At 28.3% G+C, this 21,326-nt stretch overlaps 1 protein-coding gene across 3 annotated transcripts in view; it reads left to right on the forward strand.

The window, feature by feature from the left end:
• Positions 1-21,326, forward strand: part of LOC129616479 (reticulon-3-like) — a 149,840-nt gene that overhangs the window by 53,172 nt on the left and 75,342 nt on the right. The window lies entirely within an intron of this gene.

Below are 21,326 nucleotides of genomic sequence, written 5' to 3' on the forward strand. Positions count from 1 at the left end.
TGCACGGAAAAACCAAGTTAGCGCGGAGGTAATAGTTGGTCTATAGGACCAGTTTTATCCGTTCAGAATTTAGGTGATTTTTTAGGGTAGGAGTCAGGCTCCCCCACTGTCGAAGGAAAAAGGCAGATAGAGCCGTCCTTCTTTGTCTTTCGAGATTTATTTACCTAGTAGAAAAAAAAAAATTAAGAAATTTTGTCTTAAAAAATATTCTAGAAATTTAATATACACTTATGTTCTGCTTACTAATACATTTTGTAACTCTAACAATTTTATTAACAAAGATTAACATGATCCATTTCTGTCATTCCTTACACTTCCAAAAATTTAATTTATATATAATATTTCTAGTACCAAAAGTAAATAAAATTTACACCTACGAGATGTAGTACATCTTTTGGGAGCCGATGGCGGAGGGTGGGTGAAATTCATGCTTTTTCTGGATAGTTTTTGAAGAGTTATACAAAATATGAGTGAAATAAAGAATTATAAAAGCAAATTCAAGGTAACCAAAAGGTTATTAGATCGATGTTTGCATGAATACGATTTTTCCATTTTTTTGGATTATTTTAATTTTTTTTTCATTTTATTTTGTTTAATTTTTTTGTTTTTGTTTTTATATATAACCAATAAATTTTATTATAAAAGTTTAAGTAAAATTTCCAAAAAGTATTTTTTTCAAAGCTTTTTAACGAATTTTTCTGTTAAGCTTTCTATGAATTGAATAATATTCAAAACTGTAGTTTGGCATATAGAAATAAATTTTAAGCAAATATTTATTAAATCATTGGAGTAAACATAAAGAATTTATTTTTCAAATAAAGAAAAGGTTAAGGCATAAACAAAATAATAATTTTATTCAAATATATGTATGTACATATGTATGTATGTATTAGAATTGAAAATTTTAAAATTTTTCGTTTAAGCAATAAAAAATAAATTTTTAAGTACAAACATACATAATTATGTTTGTTCAAAGCTTCTAACGAAACATAATATTCAAAATTGTAGGTGAACATATAGAATTAAATTTTTCAAATAAAGAAAAGATTTAGGCAAAAACAAAATGATAATTTTATTCAAATATATCTACGTTATGTATATATGAATGTATTAGAATTTAGCATTTTAGATATATTCAAAAATATTCAAAATATATTCATAATATTCAAAACAATAACAAATGAAACATTAATATTCAGATGCCACAAAATATGTCTTTGATAAAAGCTGACATTTATTATCATGTTTAGTTCAAACATTTACAATTCCTTAACTTCCACATGTACGTACAATTACTTAACTTACAAATTAGGTAGAAATAGAAATTTATATTATAAACTGTTTTCTATTTCTACCTAATTTCTAAGTTATGCTTAGAGAGAAACTTGAAAACACGACCTTATTTTGTATGGATTTTTTTAAATCGAAGTGGCTATTTTTTGAGAAGAAATATTAAAATAAATTCACACTTATTATAAAGCAGATAAAATTTCGAAAATATATTTCAGAAAAATATATTAATATTTTCATTCATAGTTATTTTAAAATTCTTGAAATACATATAAAACAGCGCAAAAAACAACAAGCACAAACTTCGCCTTCAACGTTTTATATGTTACTAAAAGCATTTCATTATTTTTAAGTGGACAGTTTTTTTTCCTCATAGGGTAAGTTAACTCAAGATATGGGAACCAACTGTGGTGTCAAGTTGAAAATATAATTAATGAAAGATAATTATTAAATACTGATATGAATACATAGTAAAGAAAAAATTCGAAGAGGGAATTAGAAAATAATATCTAAAATACAATCAAATATTATTTTTTAAATACAAATTTTATATACACTTCTAAATTTTACCTCTATTTTTGAGAAAGATTCATACACAGGCAGGGCCATTTTATAAATAGATTGCTCTTGTCTACCTGCTAATAAAATATGAAAGAAGAGCACAACAAAATTTTTTAAGCTCTCAATGTAACATGTTTGAAATAGTTTTAAAATAATTATTTAAAAAAAAATTGATTGGAAGTAGGTACATACATATTTATTTTTAATAACTTAAAAACTAACTGAAATTATTTGAAACAATTTTATAAGTAACGTATAAATAACCGAAATGAGATAATTCAAATTGTTGAAATGTGTTAACCTATATTACTTTTACTAACATTTTTGTTAGCCGACACTACTCAACTTACCTTATTGGGAAATACAAAATGTGCATGAAAAATCGTACATCCTTCCTCATTAACATTTGAAACCATATTGAAATATGAATTTCAAATTTTTTATCATTTTTTCTTTCCTCCTACCTTTCTTTCTTTTTCGTGCAATAGAATTTAAACGGGAAGCTTTTTAAAAAATGTGTATAATATCCTGAGATTTTTTAAAATATTAAACTCTTTTTTACGTAAAAAAAAGAAAAAAATAATAAAAAATATGACACGATCAGTGGCATTTAAAGAAAAAACAGCAACGAAGCCAAAAATTCGTGATATTTCGTAAAAAAAATTGAGTATTGGGACTTGTTACATATAAAGACATTATCCTGAGATTTTTTAAAATATTAAACTCTTTTTTATGTAAAAAAAAGAAAAAAATAATTAGAAATATGACACGATCAGTAGCATTTAAAGCAAAAAATCGGAGCGAAGCCAAAAGTTCGTAATATTTTGTAAAAGAAATTGAGTATTGGGACTTGTAAATGTAAAGACATTACCTTGTCATATAAATGTTGCCAGAAATAACCCATTAAATAAACTAGCATATATTTTCAGCAATAAAGTTCTAGTTATCAAGTTTTTTTTTAAAATGCAGCATAAAAATGCTGCAATGATGTGGTAATGTTTTATAAAAATGAACATTTACACAGAACTTTAAATTGAAATTTTCAAATAAACGTCAAAGTTGTATTGATATGGTAAAAATTGTATTCCAAAATGTACGAAAAGCTTTAGTAATTTTTTTTACAATGTAAAGGTATTGAAAGCTCTGAGACAGTACTACAACCGTATTAATACTGTACTTACATGGTATAAAGAAAAACATGGTAATATATTGCGCATGTCTGTTGCTATCTCTTTTTAAATGTGTTACGTCACGTGCATGGCAAAAAATGTAAACAAAAATATATTTAATAGAAAAGTGACGGCCGTATAGTTAGAGTAAAATTAATAATATAAAAAATACAATTAATAATGGTTATTTGCGCGGTTTTTAATTGCAATAGCAACAGCGATAAGAAATTAAAAAGAAATATGAATGATTCATCGTTCAAGGAAACGAAATTTTTTCGATTTCCAAAAAATAAGGAAATCGCAACAATATGGATACAAAAATGTGGAAGGAAAGATAAATTTAATATCCAAAGTTCGTACATATGTAGTAAACATTTTGTACAAGAACATTATCGGCGAAACTTACAGCATGAACTGCTAAATTATTCGCCAAAAAATAGTAAAAAATTGAAGGATGACGCAGTCCCGCAGAAAATTTGCGCATTACAATTTAAGTATCGTCTTAGAAACTATTTGCTGGGCCGAAATGAATCAATCATATCTCAATCTGCAAATGTAGAAGAAGATCGGGAAGCAGCTTTTAAAATGAATGTTGATGAAGGGTATTCAATTCCGAATAGTAACAACGAAGAAATTGAAATCGATGATTGTGAAAATCTCTTAGCAAATAGGATGCTTTCAGATTTAACAGACTAACAGACTGTATCATTTACTGTAAATGATACAATTGAAGAATTGAATGATTTAGAATTTGATGGACTCGAACATATTGGAGGATATATTATTCGATCGCTCAAAAAAAATATTCCAAATTTAATAGAAAACTATTGTGAACAAAACCCAACTACCAGTTTCACTTGGACTGATATGGTATCCGAAGGAATGTTACACAAACCTAACGAAAACTTTATGGAGAAATTACAGAAACTTAACCAAATATTCGTAAACTATAATTCTAAATTATCAAGGGTCAACGTTAATTATCTAAATAATCTATTGATGCTGGCAAATGATGTAGAATTAGATTCAAATATAAAAAAGAAATTTTAATATTATTGACATTGAATAAGAATAAAAATTTCAAAAAAACTAAAATAGCTTCATCTTTTATTTTTTCAAAAACAAAATAGGTCTTTTATGAGAAACTCATATTTTCCTATTAAACAATGTAATTGTACATAACCTAAAAAAATTTCTACCATGCAGATGACGTAGATGCGCAGAAAATACAAAAATTGAAACTCTGAATATACTACCATGTTTTCTTTATACCATGCTGTACTTAAATCTTTTTTAAAGCATTATTGAAGTCAAGGTATATAAAATTTTATATATATAATATTTACGCCTATAGAAGATATTATATTAAAAGCTAATTACCTTACAAACTGTACAGCTAATGTAATTTTGTGAAAAGGACGTTTTTAAATTGGATTTTCGTTATTGCTAACTCTTCACACGAAATTTATTTATTTACAAGCGCTAACAATCTAGAAATAGGGTCATTCTTCCCACAATTAGTGCGATGATAAGGCAGATTGAAAATTCTGTTATTCCGAAAACGCCTAACATTAAGTTTGTTTAAGTTTGTTTTGCTTACTTAAGTTAAGTTTATTGTTTTTGGTTATGTTGTTTATTTTAAGTTTTCATTGGTTACGGTAAGAAGGAAACCAAACCTGACTTGTACATTCATGTTGTGTTATAAAAGGCAAAATTTGTTTTAATAAATTATATAGTAAATAATAATTTAAATTGTTTGATTTAAATTTTTATTATCCAATTATATTATAAACTTTTATTTTATGTTGGAGTTTTATTGCAGTTTAAATAGACATTTTAGTAAAAAGGAAAATAATTTTCCTATATTAGAATGAAATTTACATACTGCAAAATCAGAACAAAATAAAAATGAGTGTAATTTGCATTGAGAAAAACTGTAAAAAACATTAAAACTTCTGAGAATTTTATTTTATGTGCGTTTGGATGTGGTGGTGCAATTCATATTAAATGTGCTAAACTTACAACAGCTGATCAGCACTGTTTAAACACTAATAAAACTATAAAATATTCATGTGATGAGTGCAGCGAAATTAGAAAGTATATATAAAAAATTGAGTGAATTACAAAATGAAATAAAATTATGCATGAAGAATATTAAGTATGAGTAAAGTTGGTATCAAATGAAATTGAAGGTGCAATTAAAGCACAAAACAATATTGAGATAAAAACAATTAAATGTGTAAAAGTGTATAAATCTGGAAAAGTATATAGTTCGATAATTGAAATTGATGGTTGCGCGCAGTGCTCGAAGTGAAGCGGAATGGAGTGGGATGCCATCCCAGTACTTTTAAATAATTGGAAATCCATCTCACTACTTAATAGGAGAGAAAAATGCGTTCCGGAACATGTTTTTTAAAATTTAAGAAAATTTTCTAATGAATTTTAAAAATTTTTTTAATTAAAATATTTTTTTAACCAATTTCAAATAGTAACGTATAATTTTTTTCTATTAATGAAATTTTCGTTACTACATAGTAGTCTATGCATTTCTTTGGTAACAATTTGCACAGTTTTTGATTCAATTTTTAGCTGATTTAATTTTCCAAAGTTTGGTAAATTTTGTTTAGTTATTTTTTTAAAAAATAACTAAAATAATTTTTTTTTTTTTATTTTTTTTTTACCATCCCACCACTTTGAGTATCCCACTTCGACCACTGGTTGCGCGTTCAAAAAATTTGTAGAAGACGGTAAAGTGAACATAAAATGGAATCGTTGCAAAGTATATGAAAAACTTGATGTCATGAGATGTTATAATTGTTTAGGATATAATCATTCAGCTTCTAAGTGTAATATAGGTTCCTGTTGCTACAATTGTGGTGAAACAAATCATATAGCAAAGAATTATACCAAAGACGCGATTGGATGTCTAAATTGTTGTAGAACAAGAAAAGAGCTTAACTAATTAAACATTGATGTAGAACATAGCACTAAAAGTCTGAATTGCCCAATATATAAAATAAAACTTAATATAGGAAAAAATAGAATAAGTTTTTAGCAATTAAAGACAATAATTATAATTAATATAATAACTAATTAAAATAAGTGCTTATCTTAATATACAGGGTGTTTTCAATCATTTTAATGAATTGGAATTTACGATATTAAATAGAGACTTCGAATTCATTTGCCTTAGTGAAACTCATTTATCTGATAACGATTCAGACGATTTCATAAAAGTAAATAATTATAATATCCCTTGAATAGTAATAGAGCGAATACATCTTCCCGTCACGCTGGTGGAGTGTTAATTTATTTCAAGAAAGAGTGGTCTTTTGACGTTGTTAAATCAGTTTCAATAGGCTTAAAAATTTGGTGGCTTGTATTGAAACTTTACAAAGGCAACACAATACTATATTTAGCTGTGATATACAGATCACAAGGTTATATGAGTGCAAATGATGAATTTTACTAGCATTTTACTTCGTATATCGAGGAACTTTCCGAAGTGAATTATAAAGCAATCATAATTGGTGATTTTAATATTAATTGGAAATCGAATGATAATATGAAAAGTAAAATTAATGAAATTATTACCGATACTGGATTTAAAAAAAATTGTGAGTTCACGAGGAAATCAAAAGTTTCCAAAACACTAATAGACTACGTGTTAGTAAATGACCAATACAGTATAAATGTAAAATAAATGAAAATACCAAGATTAGTGATCATGAAACTATACTAATTGATATTAAAGATTATATAAAATCTAATGTAAAAAAACGCAGATTAAATATTTAAAATACAATAGAACCAGATTTATAGGTACAAAAAAAAATTACTAGTGAAATAATGACAACCTATTACTTAGATTGCAACATTAAAGCTCAAATTTTTAATAGTAATTTAAAAAATATTGTTAGCGAGTTCATTATTACCAAAAATAAAGCAGATAAGGTTTGTGAGTGGTATCCAAATGAATTAGGGATTTTGAAAAATAAAAAGATAATGCAATACAAAATAGCAACAATAGTTTGTGGGCATAATGAGTGGTACAAATATAAACTTTTAAGGAATAAATATAAAAATGAACTTGATATCTCAAAGTAAAATAAAAGAGGTAATTTTTGGAAATGCAATATGTACAAATAATCGTAAAATTGCAAACACATTTAATGAATTTTTTGTTGAAAGTGTAAGTCAGATAAACAGATCGATACCACAGTTACCACTATATGACTTAGACAGTTAGCACTATATGACTTAATATTAATGCTAAAAACATTAAACAATAAAAAAGATATGGATTTATGTGGTGTGAAAATGTTAAGGGATTCTTTTGATTTTATTGGGTAAAATTTCCTATCAATTATAAATGAATTTCTACGTTCGGGAATTTTTCCCGACTGTTTAAAAGAATCTATGATGGTGTCTATTGAGAAGGTAAAGAATACCAAACTTGCAACGAATTACGTCCAATCAACATGATTTCAATATCATCTAAAATTCTTGAAATGGCTATATTTAACCAATTGGAAGAGTACTTCGAAAAACATGATCTCATTTTTCAACATCAGTCTGCATTTAGGAAACGCCACAGTTGTGAATCTTTGATTAATCTTGTAGTAACAAACTGGAAGATTACGATTGACGACAGCAAGGTTGTAGCAGCAGTTTTTTTGGACTTACGACGTGCGTTTGAAGCAGTTGACCGAAATATTTTAATTTAAAAGCTGAAAAAAATGGCATTGATGGTATTGAATTAAAGTGGTTCCAATCTTATTTAAAAGACAGAAAGGACAAAAGTTGGTGGAGAAATATCTGATCCCATAGAAGTTTCTTTAGGAGTTCCCCAAGGCACTATTCTGGGCGTTTTATTGTTTTTAATGTAAACGATATGGAGAAGGTAACAAGAACGGGAAATTTGGCGTTATTTGCTGATGATGCATTAATTTATGTGGTGGGTAAGAAAATTGATGAATGTTTATGTATATAAAATTAAGATGATTTGGAACAATTAAACAAGTGGTTTGTAATTATTAAAAAACTAAATGTATGGTAATTAACTGTGTATTAAATAATGAGATAAAAATTAATTCAACAGCTATTAAAGTTGTTAATGAGAATAAATATTTAGGGATAGTTATAGATAGTAAAAAAATTAGTAAAAAGTTAGGATTTTTTTCAAAAATAAAAAAAAATTTAACGTTGATGAGCGCAATTAGAGTTTTTAATGTAATGTTGAAACCTCATTTTGAATTCTGTTCATCAATACTTTTTACTTAATATTAAAATTAAATAGATTTTCTTCCAAAGCATTTACGTTGGAAACTTTGAAATGGATGAGTGTGTCGCAGCGGGTTAAAATGAATGTATTGAAGACGGTGTTCAAAATAAAAAATTAAATGATGCCAAGTTATTTAACTAATAGATTAATTTATGTTGAAAATGCACAAAATTATTACTCAAGAAGATTCTTGGATTTTAGATTAAATATTTATATAAAAACCAAAACGCAAAATATGTTGATGTATAAAGGCTTAAAATTGTTTAATGAATTACCTACAAATTTAAAGTTAATTTCAATTATTCAGTCAATAATTTTCAGTCTTTTTTAATAACAGTCAATAATTTTAAAATATTTAAAAGAAACTTAATTCGACACATATTAGAAAAGTTTGCTCTTTAATGAATATACTTATACTTAGTCGCATAAAATAATAAAAACAATTTTTGTAAATATGAAAATTTAATGTGATATTGTAAATACCTTAGTGTTAATTGTAAATAGTTATTATTATACTAAATAAAGAAATGAATAAATGAATGAAAAAAAGCATTTTATAAGGTGGGGATCATTAAACTCCTTTGAAAAACGCTTAACGCAGCCTAAAACAGAATTAGCTTTATTTTTCATGGCGTTATAGTGTTGTCTAAAAGTCAATTTATCATTAAATAAAACCCCCAGATCTTTAATGGAACTAAAAATCTTTAATGGAAGTTAGAATCGCACCAATTTACAAATGAATATAGGTCACCCATGAGGTAGACCCGAATTTGCAACAAAATAATTAAAGGTGCAAGAACGAAAAATAACTCCATATTTCCGAAAAATAACTTCATTAGCTTAAAAAGAAGTACGTTATGTGGTAGTTAATCAAAAGCTTTGTTCAGATCAGTGTATATAACATACATCTGGGAACCGGATTCCATTGTATTTAAAAATTTAGAGCTACATTCGACTAGATTGGTGACCGTGGATTCCATGTTGATTTGTCACCACCAACTCTGAAAATAATTGTTAATTACTTCATAGACCATTAACTCAAATACTTTTGGGATGCTAGAGAGCTTAGATATCGGACGGTAATTTCCGATGTCTCCCTTTTTGTGTACCGGTCGTATGAAAGAGGTTTTCCAACATCTAGGAAAAGTACCTTCAGATTTTGATGGCGTAAATAAGGTTGAAATTGGTTCTGATTGGAACATTGCTTTAAAACAATTCGGCAATATTATCAGGGCCCGGAGAGCAATAATTGTTTAAGGCTTCCAAATAAAAGCAAACTTTAGCTGACGAAAGAATTATTTCTGGAAAGGGTCGACCAATGTAGTTACGAAAGTATTCGAAATTTTCAGGGTTTACATTAAAAAGATTATTTGAGTAAGCACTAGAGAAAAATTTTTCAAACAAATTTGAAATTATTTGTGAATCATTCGTCGACTGATTATTGAAAGACATAAAGTTCGGAAACTGATCAGATTTTCTTTTAGAATTAACAAAAAGACTTGGGATTTTGCTAATTCCAAAGAGCAATTCCCGAAATAATTATCACAACTAACTTCGGACGAATGTTTAAATGAATCAAATAAATTAACGAAAACAAAACAGGATTCCGAACTATCAGATTCAACATATTTTCTTCATGCTTTATTCTTTTATCAATTTTTTCAACTCATTTAAGAACCCTGCTGGACTTGAGTTTGTATTCACATTCCGCGTTTTTGGAATATACATGCCAAAGCCATGTAAAATGACACCGTAAAATTTCCTCACTGCTTCGTCAATAGGGATATTACAAAGTAATGACTCAAAATCCACCGTAAAGAAATAATCATTTAGACCTATAAAATCAGCTCTAGCAAAATTATATCTAAATGATATATTAGGCTGCGAGGACATGGGGCTGCGTAGTTATATATAGGGCTTATCAGAAGATGATAATTGTCAATTTTAGTTAAAGGCGTACAAATATTAGAGTGAAAAGCATTAACCCAGTAGGTTGTGAAAACAAGATCAAGCATACTACCGCTGAAATTAAGAGTTTTAGAAATTTGTTGTAAATTATAGGAATTAAAACCGTCAATAAATGTTGCTTCAGCATTAAAAAATAAAAAAACTGGCGTCATGTAATTTTCTTCATCGTCCGATATTTACAAAATATGCGGTAAATTAAAATCACCACATATAATTATATCATCTTCTGTACTAGCCATAGACGAAATATAATCAACAGCCTCCACTAAACTATGATAAATATCACAAGAATTGTTGGGATGAATGTAACAACAAATAAAAAACAAAGAATTTTTGACAAAACAAATCGCTAAGGATGGGAATTGAGGTAAATTAATTTCAGAAGCGTTAAAGAAGTTTTTCAAAGCAAAAAGAACTCCTCCACCCTTAGGTATGTTTACATTACTAGAGACAGCAGACAGTCTATCTTTCCTTAAGACTAATAAGCTTTATCAAACAACTTAGAGTTGTTAAAGTTTTGCTTAGTCGGAGCAACGCAAAAAGCGGTAATTTGAGTTCTCATTCGCTGCGTGTAGTCAACCCATCAACTTTTCATATGATTTTGGTATGTCTCCAAGTCTTTATCTACTTCAAGAGATGATACATTTAGAGTCTCGTGATATTTTTTGAACAATTTGGATAAATGTGCATAATCAGCCGGAAGTCCCTCGCCCTGAATGAAAATTTTCAAACTTAACAACCTGATCTCTAAATCGCGATAATACATAGATACTGTCATTCTCTTCAACCCATTTTTTTGTCATACGATTAACGAGTGGAAGGAGTGGGTTAGTAAGATTTTGATTTATGGCCGCTAAAGGCAATTTAACAGGAATAGCTGAGCTACTTAAAGTACCACTTGTTTGAACATTCGTACAGAAGTAGAACCAGTGAAAGTACCTCCATGAACGAAATTGGGGTAGTTTCTGCTATTATTATTGCCATAATTATTTGCCATATTATTGTTATTATTATCTTTGTTATTGTTGTCACTGTTATTAACATTATTATCATAATGAACATTGTTGTTGTTGTTATTAATATGATTATTATTATTGATATCATTATCGTTATTAACATTATTATTGTTATTATTATTATTATTATTATTATTATTATTATTATTATTATTATTATTATTATCATTAATACTATTATGATTATCATCATTAAAACTATTATTATAGTTATTATTATTATTATTATTATTATTACTATTATTATTATTATTATTATTATTATTATTATTATCATTATTATTATTATTAATATTATTGTTATTTTTGTTCTTGATCTTATATTTTATATTATTATTGTTACTATTAAAGTTACTATTATTATACTTATACGTGCTTGTTTATTACTTTTTCTGCAATTAAATAAATCGGTAAGTATAGATTTTCTAGACATCTTGCTAACTAATTTTTTATTTTGATTGGCAACATTATTCCTAGCTGAGCCATAATCCTTAAAAAGCTGGATAACTGTACCATTGTGCTAAGACTTATGGTCAATTATGTCAACAGCCGTGGCAGAAGGTAAAGCAACTTTAAAGGATTTGTATTTTGGTTTATATCATAAGCTTTTTGGAGTAATGTTGACAATGTCTATATAATCACAATTAAACTGTTTTTTTATTACCGCTCTAAGATAACTTATACGGGTACTTCCTGGAAGTTTTGAAAAGTATAGAGTTGAACAAATGGATGAGGAATTTGAGGAACGTTTGACAGGCGACAGAAGTAGATGGCATAGTAGTGATGGCGACAGCTGAGGGATTTGAAGATGTATTTTCTTCTTAAGTTTTTTTAAGCATATCTGACTATGGGGTCACAGTAGAACCCAGGAAGGACTTGTAACTCATAGGATCACAGATTTGGCACCAAGCCCCCCTTGTATTCAGGCTGATGTAGGTCTGATTATACCGAAAAAGTGTCAAGGCCTACCTCAATCTTGACACAGAGCTTCCCTAGATCACTCTTAAGTGCACTCATCTCCTCCTTCAATAATTCTATACCTGCATTCCTGGAGTCCATTAGTTGTTGGTAGTTGGTCTCGCATTTAAAGATTCTTGAACTTGAAATCATTGACTTAATTTCTGCCAATTTTAATAAAACTTCGTCCTTGAAATAGGAGTTTACTTCATGAGTTTTATTAAGCGGACTACCATCTAAACTATTCGCGTCATCAATCCTTTGAAAAAGATCTGTCAGTACGTTATTAGTGTTTCCAATTACTTTTATTGCTTTGTTGAGGACTTCCATCTGATTGTCCTTTGTGGCTAATAAGCTGCAATCAGTCGTCGCAGGTGAAATTGTGACATGGTCTGGAAAGATGCCAATTCCTCTCCAATCCAACACAAGTGCCCTAAAATCATCGTTACAAAAACCTTTGCATTTCATAGTTTCTAGTTTTTCATCATTATTCCTGCAGTTGGCACAGGAACATTTTACCTCAAGTCACCTAATTATTTTTGTGGACATATTATAATTTATTTTTTTATTGAAATTGATATTGGAAAATATTTTAAAATGTTTACTCAGCAGTTAATGCTTATTACAAATTAAAGAAAAGTTACTGTGACGGTTACAAAATATTTTTTTTTATTGTTGTTATTACTATGTTGTTAAAATTAAATTGTTAATGTTTTTGGTTTTCATGTTTATTATTTTTATTTATTTGAAATTTTATTATTTTAAATTATAGATGAAATAAAATTCAAACTCGTAAAAAATAAAGCAACGGTATAAAAAAGAGCACGACCGTTCAAAATAAATATGAAAATATCAATGAATGAATATAAAATATGACTTATTTAAGTTTATTTCGATTTTTTGAACCAAAAATATGTGAGATCATTATATTTTCAAATATTATTTATTTCTCGGTTTGTGTTTCTAATAATAACGTAAAATATATCATTCATTTCTTGGTTTGTTTTTCTAATAACACAAAGCATAAAAAAAACGTGCTTTTGTTATATGTACAAAATATTTTTTAGAAATTTTGCAATAGGGCTATTCCAGGACTAAAAAGTTCCAATGTCAGAACACAGAAAAAGTTTTCTGGGACTCTAGAGGCAAAACTCTATCTAATGCCTTTTGTCTAATGCCTCTAGGCCTTCTAGAAGTGCCCCTACTTCTAACACCTGAGACGTAGCTATATATGCATAAATAATGTAAAATAGGGTGGTTTTTGAAGATTTATACAAAATGTGAATAAAATAAAGAGTCATTAAAGCAAATGCAAGGTACTGCTTAGTCTAGTGGTTAGCGTGGTAGTCTGATAACCAGAAGGTTAACCAGAAACATGCCGCAGTAGTGTTGGAGTTTGTTTCAAAGCCATATTGTTCCCCATGAAAAACAACTTTGTTTCTCAAGAAATACGTAGACAGTTTTTCACGATAATTTCAAAAATTTTCAATAGTGAAGGTAATACTGAGATTGGTCTATGGTTCGAACAAACATTTCTGGCACCAGCCTTGTGAACTGGAGTTACAATGGCTCTCGTCAGTGATTCTCGGGAACAAGATGTCTTAAAAGACCTATTTATAAATTTCACTCAAAGATCCGCAAAATTTCGTAATAAACTTTGCCGAAATTCGATCGCATCCATGTCAGTATGCCACATATAAGAACTAGAAAAAATTGTTGGCTTAAAGTTGTTCATATACTCGTGATTGACTGAATCTGCTGGAATATCACTTCTTTCATATTAAGGGCCCGATAGTGGCATTGTTCGTCCCTGGATTTTTGTTAGTATTAAACATAATCCTTTTATAAATAGCCAAAAGAGCTGTACTATTATTAGGATCCCTTGAAAGTTCTTCTAAATAAAACTTTGCTTTTGCATCGTCAACCAGCTTTCTAACAGTAATTTTAGCATCCTCGTACAAAGCTCGAACGTGTAGATCATCTTGATATTTTTTGAAATATTTGAAATATGAATCACGAATCTCTATTGCTTGTATAATCTCATTAGTTATCCATTCATGTCTCTTTTTATTTCTTACAGGTATATTTCTGGTATAACTTCCAATTATCTGTTTTAGGCGCTCCACAAGAATTTCAAAGTTATCAATAAATGCAAGACCTATCCAGATGTCAGGAATCGCTACTTTCTTATAGTCTATTATCCTCCTGTGGCATTTTTCATTCTTTATATTTGGTCTAAAATCGACCCTTGACAATAACAATTAATGATCTGACATGCACGTTTACCAAACATGAAAATTGTACATTACTTATTTAAATGCGAAATCATATGATCAATTATCATGCCCAAAGCCATTCTAGTTACAAAATCAGTCGACAATTTATTATAAATAATATATCCATTGATTAAAAGTGTATTAGTATAATAATCCACCTCAGCACAGCCACGCTTAATAATTAATATTAATATCTCCAAGAATAATAGATCAACAGTATTTCTGAGTAACCTCGTCAAATTTATCAATAAAATCTCCCACACGCGTTTTATGGTGTCGATAAATTGCCATAACGTTGATTCCTAAATTTACTAAGTTAATCACCAAAAAGTGGAAGAGTTAAAAACTTCGCTTTGCACAAAATTACTACTAATTCCCGTCTTAATATATGTAGCGCAGCCACCATAAGGAACATCAAAATTCAAGAGATACGAGTCATACACATGAATGCTATAAAAAGGATTTTCATCTTCCTTCAACAAAATTTCTACTAAAGCGACCAAATGAATATCAAAAGGATACGAATTTATTAATATCTTCAAATCATTCAACATTCAAACTTTGTACATTCAAATACAAAACATTGCCTAATTATAATTCACATAATTATAATTCACCACGGTTTTACCCATATTAGAAAAATAATGCACCTTCAAACCGTCCCTGACATTTATTGATTTATCTAACTGCATAATTACAAAAACAGAATACAAATACTTTAAAAAAGAAATATTGAATTGAGAATACAACAAATATCAATGACGTCACTCTATTTAATGTGCATCTTATCAAAACCTGTTGTATTATAATTAGCTTTCCCAAAATTGTCTCCGAAGCCATATCAAATAAAAATTCATTTATAAAAAATACTTCGCTATAGTTAATAAAACATATTTCGGAGGCAAAAATATAGTTAGTTTACCGTTTATAGTTAGTAGACCGTATTGTGTAAACAATAGGTAAGTTATGTGATGGCAACAAATTTTGCATATCGAGTTTTTGGTGGGAACGTACTTTTCCATACTAGGGAAGTGTAAATAAACTATTTTTAGCAACCTGTCGGCCTGTGTGTGGACGCGTGTATCTCAAGTTCGGCTGAACCGATTTTGATGATATTTTATATGTAAGTTTATTTCCACCATGGCACGGATTGATCAACTTTTGGTATATATTAGGCCTCGGGAACTGCATTTTTTAGCGGGCCTGTTTTACGTTTTTGAACATTTTGAACAAAATGTTCAACCGATTTACTTGAAATTTTATATATATGCTCAGCTCAGCTCGACCGTCCGCGAAAATTCCTATGTTTTGGAAGAAATCAGGCATCGGCAACTAGACGTTTACTACGGGCCAAATATACATTTTTGTGTATATAAAGAGAAATAATTAACCGATTTTATTGAAATTTAATATATGAATTCCTCGTATTAAAACAATGAACATGTAAATTTTTTGGGAAGATCAGGGCTCGAAAACTAATCTGCGTGCCGATTTTAGATTTTTCACCATATTCTTGAATTTCTTGAAATTTAATATTTGAGTTTTGCTTGTTACCGAAACTAACTGGCGAGCATTTCAGGAAATCCGGGTAGCACAAAGCGAAACTCTACTAAGAGCCAAATTTACATTTTTCTAAGTATGTTAACTATAAGCTTACTAATGTACTAAAAATTGGAAAGAAGTATTTAACAGACATTTTTATAATATTCTGCAATACTTTCATTTAACTAGACAATACATAATGCGATCGGTTATGTGCTGGCTACATCAGAGTTTTTTAGATAAGTTAGTTTTTATAATATTATTGTACTCTAGTTTAGTATTGTTTTTTTTCTGTTTAATAAACTCTAGATTTTTTTTTATTTCATTTCATTTAAATCCCGTTTTTTTTTCATTTAAAATTCCAATATTATTCTTTTTTTTCTAGTACCATATTTTATGTTTTGTCAGTAAACCAACCTTTTATATATTTAAAAAAAACGAACTTATTTAAAATTTAAATTTTATTTTGAAATAAAATAAACACATTAAAAATGTGTGGTTTTTCTTTTTTTTGTTGTTACTTGTTTATTTATATTCACTTTATTTCTTCAAAAAATTATTTTTTTTTTTTTCCTTTTTTTCTTTCTTCAACCGAACCACTTTGAAATGGATCTCCTTACTAAATGATCTAGGTTACTTTTTTCTTGGCAAAATTGCAATCAAGAAAAAAATTCCATGCATCAATACATACAAATCAAAAAAAATCATACCAAAATTCCGGTATCATCATATGATGTATAGTATAACTAGAAATTTCGATTCAAAATTTCCAATAGAAGAACGGACAACACAAGAATCAGATCATTACAAAAAAAATTATAAAATGATCCGACATTTAACCCTACATAGGATTCCGCATTATATTTCATGCAATTTATTCCCATCTAACACCTACATGATCATACACACACCTATAATTTAAATTAGAATGGTATATGACAAACAAGGGTTATTAGAATATTTTAAACTAAGATAAAAAGCAAATAAAATACAACAACAATTTGCCTAATTCGTTTAAGCATAGACTCCTATAATGTACAAGCATCTTAATGTTTTTGCATATGTGTGTATCCAAAGTTTTTTATTCAGAAACGAGAAAAAAAATAGAGTTGACCTTGTCAACTCTGTGATACCCGTACGAATTTGTTATCCTATATGCGAATAACTAATGTGCCATAACTAACTATGGGGCAGACTATGAATTTAAGTTGCCGTATTACCATATTAATTTATGCAAAATTTCAGTACTATGTGTTTTACAAAATACTGGTTGTGCCAAACTACTTTTGAAGTTGTATGGCAGCTACCAGAAAGAGCCAAGAAATTTTAGCGAATTTTATCAATCACATCGGCCCTACTAATATATTCACATGTGTGAAATCTCAATATCACAGCTTTTATAGATTCTGAGATATAGCCAAATAACTTTGGAAGTTGTATGGCAGGTACCAGAAGGAGCCAAGTAATTTCAATGACTTTTATGAGACACATTGGCCCTACTACTATATTCGTTTGTGTGAAATTTCAATACCATAGCTTTAATAGTTTCTGAAATATAGTCAAATAACTTTTGAAGTTGTATGGCAGGTACCAGAAGGAGCCAAATAATTTCAACGACTTTTATGAGACACATTGGCCCTACTAATATATTCGTTTGTGTGAAATTTCAATACCACAACTTTTATAGTTTCTGAGATATAGCCAAATAAATTTTGAAGTTGTATGGCAGCTACCCGAACCGGTACCCTGATCATGTCCAATTTAAATAGGGTTCTGGCACTAACTACAATAAATCATTTGTGAAAATTTGGTGAGCTTAGCTCAATTAGTTTTTGAGTTATCGTTGGGACGGACTGACAGACAAAGCTAAATCAACTCAGAATTTGACGCTGATCAAAAACATACACTTGAGTCTATATCTAACGCCGTTATTTCTTAGCGTTACAAACGGTAAGGTAAATTTAGTACACCTGTCGAACATACGTTCGTACGGGTATAAAAAGACTATTCATTTCTTTAGTCCATATATAAACGTTCCATATATAAACGTATATCGTACGGAAAGACTGTGTCGCTAAGCGGTAAAATAATTCATTTGCTGTTTAACATTTAATTTTCATTCCAATTTAGTGAAAAAATTATACTTATTATTTGTGTTTTTAAATAAAATGAAGATTTATAAGTTATATTAATTTTATATTTTGTTTTTAATATTTAGTAAAAAAGAAATTGGATTTTGAAAAAATTACCCAAGTTTATTTAAATAGAAAAAATGACTTAATAAATTAGTAAGATTTGGTGTACTTTTTAATGTTTCTATTGTAATCATATTTAAATAAAATATAATAGTCTACGAGAAAAGGAGAACGTAAATGCTATACCTACATTTACTTTGCCAAAGAACGAAGTCATCAGGGATAAATGGATACAAGCATTAGGAAAAAGGAGTTCTACACCACCGAAGTGTTTTTAATTTGAAAGAATTTCAAATTTTATTTTGTTGCCTGTGGCAAATATAATTTAATCAAGTACCATCTAATGTTAAGATTCTAACAATTTAAATAAGTATGTAATTTAATCTCTTATAAAAGAAAATTAAAAAATTTTGTGAATTTAGTTGAATACATTTTTGTTATAAAATTTACTAGTTTTAAGAAAAATTGATTAAAAATTTTATTTTTTTATCTAAATATGTTATGTACTTTATTCAAAAACAATTTTGTTATGTATTTATTATTTTGGTTTTAACTGAAAAATATTTTGTTACCTATAATTTATTATAATGTAATTTGTTACCTGGAATAAGTAACTAGTTTGTAAGAACAAAAAATTTAATTTTGTTAATATTTAAACGAAATAAAATAATTTCTGCATATTTTTTGTATTTAATCGTTTTTTGTTTTCAAACATCCAAAACCACCATGAACATTTCCATTTATTTGAAAATACCTAATATAAGAATATATTTCTCAACAAAAAGTATGATGACCAACTTTGAATACACCTTATGTCTTGAGAATGTAGATGTCTGTGGTAAAAGAAGAGAATACAATGAAAAGGAACAACAACAAAAATTACAAGTAATAATAAGGTGCAAGAATTCTTATACGTAAATATTTGGACATTATTTACTTATGTGTAAATATCTTGAAATAGCATTTCTGAAAATTGATGATTTTTGCCCATTTTCATTTTAAATTTTCTATACGAAAAGTTGACTAAAACCTAATGAAATTTTGAGTTTTTTTAACAACATATCAAAAATTTAAATTTCAACACAACTTTCAACTTTCCGCATTTTTTGTACCGCCATGTCAGACAACATATCTGAGATAATTGAGAGTAACAAATGATAATACAGTGAATAAAAAAAAATTTGGTGCTATATTTTTACTATTGAATATATATGACTATGCTATGAATATGTATGACTATGAATAACTTTGTGTATACTATTTATCACTGATTGTATTGTGTAAACAATAGGTAGGTTATGTGATGGCAACAAATACTAGGGAAGTGTAAATAAACTATTTTTAGCAACCTGTCGGTCTGTGGGTCTGTCGGTCGTTCGGTCTGTCGGTCTGTGTTTGCACGCGTGTATCTCAAGTTCGGCTGAACCGATTTTGATGAAATTTTATATGTAAGTTGATTTCCACCATGGCACGGTCAACTTTTGGTATATATCAGGCTTCGGGAACTGCACTTTTTAGCGGGCCTGTTTTACATTTTTGAACATTTTGAAGAAAATATTCAACCGATTTACTTGAAATTTTACGTTACAACAGGTTGAATCAATGTTTGATATATCTGCAGTTTTACATTTTTCGATAATAATCTTGATTGTATCATTTTTTTTTTGGCATAACAGCATCTATTACCCGCTCTAATTCGATTCTGTATGCAACTTTTAATACTATTATCATTGGATAGAACTACTCCGTGATAATTGAAGGTTTCAACTCCTTCGAAGTGATATCCCTGCATACAAATATCTTGCGGTTGTCTCTTAGCTGCATTTCTGGACATTTTCACATATTTCATCTTTTCCTCATTTATTTGTAGTTAAACTTTTCTCACCTCCTTTTCCAGCAATAAGAAAGCTGCTTTCATATCATCAACTCGTCTACCAACTATTGCAATGTCATCGGCATAGGCAATAATTTGATGCGTTCTTATAAAAATATATCCCCCTAAATCAAGTTTACTAATTGCATACTGCAGTACCATGTTAAATACTAACGCCGATAAAGTACCTCCTTGCCTTACTCCACTTGTTGTTTTAAATTCTTCCGACTCGCTTTCCTGTATTAATATTTTCCCTCCCTTAGTATTTCTAATTCGTTGCAGAGTATTATGTTCACAATATTGGAAGGTAAAGAGTGTATGTAAAATAGAAATAAAAAATGAAAAATTAAACATTTTAAAAAAATTAAAAATTTAATTTAAAAGAAGAGCTTATTCAAAAAATTTCTTCAATGGTTGATAATTTTTCCGGAATACAAATTTTCTTTTTATTTTTTTAGGTGTATGAAAAGAAATCTCTCTTTTATTCTGAATAAAATATTTTTTATTTTTGCTAATATATTTCGTGGGCTATATACGCACTTTATCAAAGTAAAATCAGCTTTCTATCAGAAGAAATGGATTTTTAATAACGGTAAATTTTAAAGGTCATTTTGTTTTTTTAAAGTTCAAATGTGGTATGCCGTGAAGGAAGAAGGCAGCCACTGATTTTCTGCGTTTCTGAGGGGCTATAACTTTTAGAGAGGAGAGAGATGGGTAAAAATTTTCTTATACGAAAATAAGTTTCGAGCAAAGATCAATTTCTATATAAAATTTAAACCCTTTTTCTTAAAGAGTGTAGTGTTTTGTAAACAGACACATGGGCAGACGGACAAACAGAAACAAACTAACAAGCACTGTTTTCAAAAAATTTTTGGAAAAGCGCTAAAAAGAACACAAATTTCTAAAGCCAATGCACTAAAAAAGAAAATAATTTCAAGAAATATTACATAAAATATTGAATTTATGAACTTATAACGTATGGTGAATTCGTCAAAAAGTATGAAAAAGTATGAATTTTAGTATACAGTTTACTTTAAAGATGATAAATATAAAAGAAAATACTACAAGTTGGCGAATTTACTATACATAAAAAGGTTATTAGTTCTTTATTTCTTTTTTATTTTGTTCAATTACATTTACAATTAAATTTTTTCAATGCGTCTGTTAATTTTTATTCTTGTTTTTTGGCTCTCTA

Source organism: Condylostylus longicornis, unplaced genomic scaffold (genome assembly GCF_029603195.1).
Source record: "Condylostylus longicornis isolate FDR11 unplaced genomic scaffold, ASM2960319v2 ptg000223l, whole genome shotgun sequence".
Lineage (NCBI taxonomy): Eukaryota > Metazoa > Arthropoda > Insecta > Diptera > Dolichopodidae > Condylostylus > Condylostylus longicornis.